Raw genomic sequence first — 9,529 nt, 5'->3', positions numbered from 1 at the left:
ACACACACACACACACACACACACACACACACACACACACACACACACACAATGGAATATTATGCAGCCAACAAAATGAATGAAATCTTGCCTTTTTCAACAACGTGGATAGAACTGGAGGGTATTATGCTGAGCAAAATAAGTCAATCAGAGAAAGACATGTATCATATGACCTCATTGATATGAGGAATTCTTAATCTCAGGAAACAAACTGGGGGTTGCTGGAGTGGTGGGGGTTGAGAGGGATGGGGTGGTTGGGTGATAGACATTGGCAGGGGGTATGTGCTATGGTGAGCACTGTGAATTGTGTAAGACTGTTGAATCATGGACCTGTATCTCTGAAACAAATAATACATTATATGTTAAAAAAAATAAAAGATAACAGAAAGGGAAAAATGAAGGGGGGGAATCGGGGGAGGAAACGAACCATGATAGACTATGGACTCTGAGAAACAAACTGAGGGTTCTAGAGGGGAGGGGGCTGGGGGGATGGGTTAGCCTGGTGATGGGTATTAAAGAGGGCACGTACTGAATGGAGCACTGGGTATTATACACAAACAATGACTCATGGAATACTACATCAAAAACTAATGGTGTAATGTATGGTGATTAACATAACATAATAAAATAAAATAAAATAAAATAAAATAAGAGAGGATGAATGGAATGAAGGATCTAACATGCATCCGACTGGATTTCCAGATAAAGACAATAATGAAGAAGTAATAATTACAGAGATACTAGCTGAGAATTTTTTATAACTATTTAAAGGCACTTAATATTAGAAGACTCAGTAAATCTCTGGCAAGAAAAATGGAAATATATTTATGTCACAGCAAAACTGCAGAGCATCAAATTTACCATAATTTTATAATTGATACTGTGGTATTGTCACAGGACTAGACATAAACAGAATAAAGACCTCAGAAATATATCCACATGTATAGGAAAACTTTACAAAAGATGGGACTCCTATTAAATAAGAAAAAGGCAAACATTCTAAAGAAAAGTAGGCAAAAGATATAAAGTTACTGTATAAATAATTAAGAGGAAAAATATATGACTAACAAATGTAAAAACAACAAACATTTGCAATCTTAATAAATAGCAAAGAAATAACCCATTTAACATCCTTTATAAAAATGGAGAGCAAGAGAACTCTCAGACATGACTACCAGAGTTTAAATTGGTACAACTTAGGAAACCAATTTGAAATTAGCCATCAAATTTGAGTATACTCATATACTATATGTGGGTAGCCATACATATGGGTGTGTCCAGCTTACCCCTGTAATCTTTTATATTACTCCCTTTAATTTTTCAAAATGTTTCAGGCTGAACAATACACTAAATGATCATCCTATTTATGATCCAGTAATTCTACTCCTAGATATACTTACCTGAGAAAAATTCTTGTTCATGTGCACCAGTATAATTCTTTGAGAACGCTTTCAGGAGCATTATTTATGATAGCAAAACCTGAAATTTAACTAAATGTACCCATCAACAGTAGAATGAATAAATGAAATGTTTTTATTTTTTATAATTTATTTTTTAAAAGATTTTATTTATTTGTCAGAGAGAGAGAGAAAGCACAAGCAGGGGAGTGGCAGACAGAGGGAGAAGCAGGCTTCCCGCTGAGCAAGGAGCCCAATCCGGGACTGGATCCCAGGACCCTGGGATCATGACCTGAGCTTAAGGCAGTCACTTAACTGACTGAGCCACCCAGGCATCCTGAGATGTTTTTAATTCTGGAATACTATTTAGAAATAAAAATCAATGAATAAATCTTTATGTACAACAAAATAATTTTTTGGGTGAAAGAAGGAAGTGACTGAAAAATACATACATTATGTTTCTATTTACATAGGCAAACCTATATAATATGTTGTGAAGCCATATATATAATGTAGCAAAATTAGCAAATTCAAGAAAATAATTCATATAAAATTTAAAATAGTGGATATTTCTGGCAAAGAAAGAGGGGATTTAAAAGTATATGCTGAGGATTTTGAATGCACTGGTTTCTCCTTTAAGATGGGTGGGCTACTGAATAATAATAATATGTACTCTTTAAAAAGTATGACATATTTTCATTTAAAATTATTAAATTCTGAAAATTTGATAAGATTATTGATTTTTTTTCACCAAATACCTATATTTATGTCTTTTTTGGTTGAGATGATAATGTTTTTCCCATTGATTTTAATAACTCTTTGTGTACCTTGGATAATAACCTTTCACCCATAAAATGTGTAGTAAATCACTTCCTCCTCCTTATTACTAGCAAAAAGTTCATAAATAAAATTTTGTTTCCTTTAAAACAATATATCTCATATTGTTATGATAACAATATGATATCTCATATCATATCAATATGATAATATTTAGAAGTCTGAATTTTGATTGTTTCATCATTCAGAAAATTGTCAGTTTTGCTTCTATACTAATCCTATTACCTGGAACTGAATGGCTTTCCTTGATTCTTTCTTCACCTAATGGACTCAAGGACCATTGGTTGCTCATTTGGAAGAACCTTTTGGGATCAGTCAGAGAAATAACGCTTCTTAGAGACAGCAAACTCAGTCCCAGGGTGTGGGGGAATGTGACTGCTTCTGCATGTGTCAGTGGGCCACATAGTTGAAAATGGATGCGAGGCTCCTTGACTCCAAATCAAGCCAGTGAACCATTCACATGAAGAGCTTTCAATGAACCTGCTTACGTGCTTGCTCAAGATAAAAATAAATACATAGGTAACTTTAAACTGCCAAGTAAAATAACCCTACGCACTACGCTCTTGAGATGTGAATGACTGGGTGAAATATCAATGTTAGGAAATGAGGAGCCAGGCATAACTCCTAGTTACACATCAATGATAAACAAATTTGAATAAATGTATTAGGACTGAGACTGCAGCTCAAACTTAAGACTGGCTACCAAGGAGAGGAAAATAGCAGGGACTAATATGTTGTAATGAAACAAACCACATGGCACCACCACACACATGCCACACTATGCTACATTAATCGTTCCTGTAGCTTTCGTTTTGAGCGGCTACCTTGGCCATCAATGTAATGGGTAGTGGAAGAAATTACATATTACATTTAATTGTCACATTGAACAGCACTGCGATGCAGGCTTTCTTGGAATTTTAATAGACTGACCTGGCTGGCTTGCCAGCTAATATAAAATCAGCCTCCTAACTACTTTCTTTACTGCTGTCTTGATGACTTCAACTGATAAACTCTTATGACCTTTCTCAATTTAATTCAATTTGTTACATGTTTCAAATGGAATTTTTTTACACAAATTAATGGTAAATGAGGGATTCCCCCCTTCACCAACCACCCCTCCCTCTTTCCTCCAGGAAAGATTACAATAGATGAATTGGAATATAACTGGCTAAAATTGCATAAATGTTCAGCATTAACTCATGCAAGGCAGCATGCAATTTTATAGTGCAAAATATTTCCCAAATTGTTGGTCTGGAGTGAATAACTAAAACAAAATTTGAGCTTATTCTTGTGTTTGATGGAAAATTAAATTCTGTGGTTAATAATATGGCCTTTCAATTCGGACAGATGTGGGTTTGAGTCCTGGTATGACAATTTAGCAACTGTGTTCTAAGTAGACAAGTTGTTCAGCATTTCTGAATGCCAGTTTACTTAACATGAAAATGGGAGCCATAATGCCTATATCATATAATGATTATAAGAATTTAATGAGAAAACGTACATAAAGCACATAGCATGGTGTCTGGCACATAAAAGTGCTCAATAACTGGCTCATATTTCTGCTTTCCACTGTTATGCCCCATCAAAATGTACCTCCCAGAATCTGCATCTCCTGCTGTCCCAAGGTTCTTCATTTCAGCCAGATGTTCTTAGGTAATATGGGGTTTAATTAGTCAAGCTGGGATAGGTTCCTATGCAAATAAATCCTATAGCAGCCGTGAGTCTCATAGAGTTAGTAAGGATTAGTTTTGTAGGTCTCTGACTCTGGATCCTGTGGACACCTGGAAGCAGCATTAAGGCAAAGCCACCCAATTCCAGAGCCTTCAAATGTTTTTTTTTTTTTTCTTTTTCCAAAGTTAAATTAGGGGAATCAGATCTATTTTTAGCTTAGGCTACCAGGGTGACCACGGACTTGTCTTACAACCACTCTAAATACTAATGGGATGCTTTCTAATTGTCCTTAGCCTGGACAGCATGGCTGAGCTTACCTAATTCCAGATTTGGAACAATTCTTTTTTTTTTTTTCTTTCCAGATTTGGAATGACTCTAAAGCTGAAAGGACTATTTGATACAGTGAGGCAAACTATCACCCATCCCAGGCCAGGTAAAAGAAAGCTGGTCAGGTCCCATAGCTGAAGAAGAACAGTTAGCATAGTAACCTAGCCTTAGTTACTCTACCCTGGTCAGAAACTTGAATCACGGGCTTTCCTCCTTGATGTGAAATATGACTTGTAAAATCCCAAAACTATTTATTGTTTATGATCCAGAAAACAAAGTTTTGAAGGAGAAAACTGGAAATGTGATTTTTAATTTAATGAAGGACTACTTTCATTCTCCATATTTGTCTATTTGTCTTTAGCCATATAAAGTGGGGAAATGTGTAAGAGGTGAGAGATTCCTACCTTCTTCATAAGTGTTCTCATCGTCCCTCTTCTCCAGTGATCCTAAACACCCCCACACTGCACACCACACACTTTGCCCTCCTTTTTCCAATTCTATTCTTCCCTTAAGCACTTCTCTCTACTAAGCCCAATGAATGCCTCAAACATGTAGCAAGCCAGTGCTATTACAATCCCTTAGTTTTCTCCACTAAAAATAGCAGGCATATAAACTCCCTAATTCCCCATTGCCACTAATGGAATTCCAGCCTCAAAGATTTTAACAGTTATCTCCTCTGCAATCCATGCTACTGAAATGCCTCCTGCTCTGCCGGCTCAGGTGTCATTATTTGGGAATTATTACTTCTCAACATTTTCTTTTTCTAGTTGTTTGCTTTTTTCATTATTTGCAGTTCAGCAGCTATTAAGATCCAGTGCTGCGGAAAACAACAATAACAACAAAAGAGCCGCTTAATAACTAAACTTAAAAACCAAACTAGTCAGCAGCGAACAATGCCTTGTCAACATTTCTAAATGGAGCAGAAAGAAGGCGAGCCAAAAGGACAGAGAGAGGGCAAAAGAGAGAAAGGGACGCTTCCTGATGGATGAGTATGCATAAGTGCTTCAGATAATGGCTAAGAGGTACAGCCTGCAGCACATTAAAGGGAAGGAGGAGGGGGAAAAAGTGAATGGCCTTGGGAAGGGGACCCCAGCACCATGATTTGGACAGATAGATGCAAACCTTGGTGAATGCTGAAGTCAATGCAGGTTTCCCTCACTATCCTATCCCAAAGTAGTGTTCTTATGAAATCTTTCATATACTGAAATGGTATAAAGTGAAGAGGCAATTGCCATCAATTTATATGAAAAAAAAATTGGGGGAATTCTCAGGACCAAAAAATAATCTCTTAGGCTTTTCTGATACCTTAGGACACATCTTGCTAATGGATGCAAAAAAATAAACTGAGATAAGCACAGATACTCACAGATAGTTCAAAGCTTTGGCAGGTGATGCTGAGAGGCTGAATGTACTTCCCGTGGAAGAAGCTTGGCAGAGCCACCCTTGCTGCTCAGGGTGTACACTGCCTCTGTACTGGCTTGCTAAAAAAACAAACACTGAGCACTATTTTTGCTGTTCCCCTTTTTCATAAAAGAAAAAAATTTCTTCTGATTTCTTTCAGTTAGCAAAAGCAGGTACTGATGGAGGTCTTTCATCAAAGCAGAGTGGCATAATACAAACTTTTGAAAAGTGGGGGGGGGGTATCTGTAGTATCTCTCTGGGGGTACCCCTTGCAAACAGCCTTCACATCGAGGTTATTTCCCCATCTGAGCATCACACCTCCCTTCTTTGTCCTGTTCCCACAAGACTTTGCCCTTAGATAGATGAAATTAATCCCCCAGCTGATGAGAGCTTAACACCTTCTACCTCCCAAAGGATATTTACAGGGGTAGCAGATACTCTCAGAAACCTCAAAGCCTTCATACTCCAAAATAAAACACAACAGATTTCAAGGAAGAGGGAATATTTTGGGTCTAAGAGTTTTCTAGTCCCTATCAAACCACTCCCCATAGGCATCTGTCTAATAAGTAATATGTTCTTAAATGGACTTCTTTCATGTTTTATATTTTAAGAGAAAAGGGAAGAGTAGTGACTACTGTAATGTCAGTTTCAGGATTAGGATCCATTCTCCAATTCCCTCTGAATGGCAGTGTAGGGGCAACCCTTCCTCTGGCTTAGTGTTAGAGCTCCTGTCAGTTTGAGTGGGCCAAATAGACCACTCACAAATTGCAACAAATGACAATCATCTCTTCTTCTGAGGCAGTTATTCACTGTCTCACCCAAAATAAGTGATTTAAAACTTGTGATTTCTTCCACATTGCAAGGAAGGTGTCAAACTTCAGCCTCCCACCATGGTTTTACAAGGCTGTGTTGAAGGACAAAGTCCCCTGTATTGAATTTGGTAGCCGGAAATCATCAATCAATGCTACAAAAGAAACTTGCAAGAATATGTTTCCCAAGGGGCACCTGGCTAGCTCAGTTGGTTAAACATCTGCCTTCAGCTCAGGTCATGAACCCGGAGTCATGGGATCCAGCCCACATGGGGTTCCCTGCTCAGTGGGGAGACTGCTTCTCCCTCTGCCCCTCAACCCACTCATGCTCTCTCTCAAGTAAATAAATAAAATCTTATAAAACAAGAATAAGCTCCCCAAAAAGTATTTTTTGGTTCTACTGACATTGTCTAATAGCTTTAATTCAGTCTCCGTAGCCTTTTTTTCCCCAAGATCTGTCACCAAAAGACTTGACCCAAATTTTCACTCCCCCTAAAATGGATTCCTGACAGATTAAACTGTCTTACCACCCTAGTGTCATTTCCCAAAAATCTAATTAAAAAACACTATCTTTATGAAAACTATACTCAAAACTCACGTCCAACAGGACTCCTCATCTGTATTATCCCGAATACATTATTTGCTACCTTTGTCAACAACGTACCTTACTGGCCATCTTTAGTTGATACTATGTGGCATCTTCAGATGGATATTTAATAAGTCATTTCAAAAACCACTCACCTTCTCTTAAGGGGAATCATATGATTCCATTAATATTAAGTTCTAAAATAGGCAAAAGGAGGCTATAGTAGGGGGAAAAAAAGTGTGGTTGTTTCTGGAGGTGTGATGGGTGTACTAGGAAGAAGGATAAGGAAATTTTCTAGAGTGATGGCCATGGTCAATGTTTTGATAGGAGTTTGGATTACGTAGATGTATACAATTACCAAATCCCAGTAAATCTACACTTAAGATTGCTGCATTTTATTGAAAATTTAAAAAAATTGATTTCCAACCCTTCACACCTGTTTTTCCCTCAGTAATTCTCAGTCTTATAAAAGTTCATCATTCACTCTTTCACTCAGAGTCAAACCTTGGAGTCATCTTTGGTTTATTTTCTATCAACAAATCCTCTTGGCTCTAACTTCAAAATATTGTTGAACTTATTTTAAGTTTTGTATTACCAGTATCCTTGTCCAAGTCACCATCAAGTCTTCCATTGACCACTTTAGACCCCCCTAACTGGTCTACTTGCTCCCACTCTTGTTCCTGATTTCTCCCCCAGCTCCATTACCTAGATTCTAATTGTGTAACACCTATATTGAACCATGTACAGCATAAGTCACATCATGGTTCTCCCATTTTCAAATGGTTTCTCATCACAATTAGAATGAAGTAAAAATTAAAATATATCTCCCCGCCCATGGATTACAAGGTACTAAATTATCTGGTTCCTGAAAAACTCTCTAAACTTATTTCCAACCTCTTTCTCCCTCCCTCTCTCCATTCTTGACATTCTCGCCTCCCTGATATTCTATGAAGCACATCCCCATCTCTCTGCCTAGAGCACACTTTCCCAGATAATAGCACAGCTCACTCCCTCACTTCAATCAAGGCTCCATCCAATTTTACCTACCAAGAGAGGTCTTATTGATGACTCCCTCTAAATTAGTGCCCCCATTACTCTACCTTTACCCTATGTTGTTTTCATAGCACCCATTACTCACTCTCTCTCTCTCTCTTTCTCACACACACACACACACACACATAAGAGACAGAGATAGATAATATTTGGGTTTAGAGAAGCAGAACCAATAGGATGGAGAGAAAGATAGATGCTAGATAGATAGATAGATAGATAGATAGATAGATAGATAGATATTATAAGGACTGGCTGCTGTTCGCAAGCTGGAGATCCAGGAAAGCCCATGGTGTAATTCAGCTTGTCTGAAGGCCTGAGAACCAGGGAAGCTGATGGTATAGATAGATTCCAGTCCTGATCTGAAGCCCTGAGAACCAGGAGCTCCAAAGGTAGGATAAGATCAATATCCCAGTTTCAGTAATCAGGCAAGAAGAAAAATAAGTTCCTTTTTCCTTTGCCTTTTGTTTTACTCAGGTCTGCAATAGATTGGATGACTCTCACCCACATTGAGAAGGGTGATCTGTTTTACTGAATCCACTGATTCAAATGCTAATCTCATCCAGAAACAGACACAGCTGGAAATAATGTTTAATCTGAGCACCCTGTGGCCAGTCAAGTTGACACGTAAAATTAACCATCATATGTACTGAAGTCAAACCTTATTTTGTTTGCTGCAATACTGCTGTTACAATTCCTGGAACATAATAAGTGATCAAGAAATACCTTTTAATAAATAATAAATTTTTCAGTAATGAATGGGTTTTAAAACTTTCTGTGATAGTCTAAGATGGCCACCATCAATCCCTTCCCTCCCCATAAATTCATTCCTCTTTATATCAAGAGAAGCCTAATCTCTATCCATTTAAATCTATATTGTCCTTAGTGACTTGCCTTGACCAATAGAATGCAGAAGAAGTAATGCTTTGAGAATTCCAATGGCAGGACACAAGAAGTCCTTGTAGCTTCTATCTGAATATATTGGAACACTCAGTTTTGACTCTCCTTTTAGAAACCTCACCATTATACTGAAGGCCAAGTTGCCAAAAGAGACCATATGTAAACTATCCAGTTGACAGTCCAATTGAGAGCCCAAGATGACAGCTAACATCAGCCACCCATCCTATGAATGAGCCATCTTGGATACTCAGCTGAGTCAAACCTTCAGATAACTTCAGGCCCAGCCCTATCATTTGATGACAACTGTATGAAAGATCCCAAACAACAGTCTCATAGCTGAGCCCCATCAATCCATAAAATCATGACAGCTATTGTTTTAAGTTTCTGAGTTTTGGGAATGTTTTGCTGTGCAACAGCAGAAACCAGAACGTTATTTAAAGCATACTATTCCTTCAACAGCTTAATCTCAGTATATTTTGTAATTGCGTACCTCAATATGTAAATACTGACTCAGTGATGTTCTTTACATCTTCAGATAATGCCTGTGAGAG

Source organism: Callorhinus ursinus, unplaced genomic scaffold (genome assembly GCF_003265705.2).
Source record: "Callorhinus ursinus isolate GAN/ISIS: 27379988/994484 unplaced genomic scaffold, GSC_fseal_2.0 scaffold11, whole genome shotgun sequence".
NCBI classification, from domain to species: domain Eukaryota; kingdom Metazoa; phylum Chordata; class Mammalia; order Carnivora; family Otariidae; genus Callorhinus; species Callorhinus ursinus.
Note: the sequence above shows the minus strand (reverse complement) of the source record.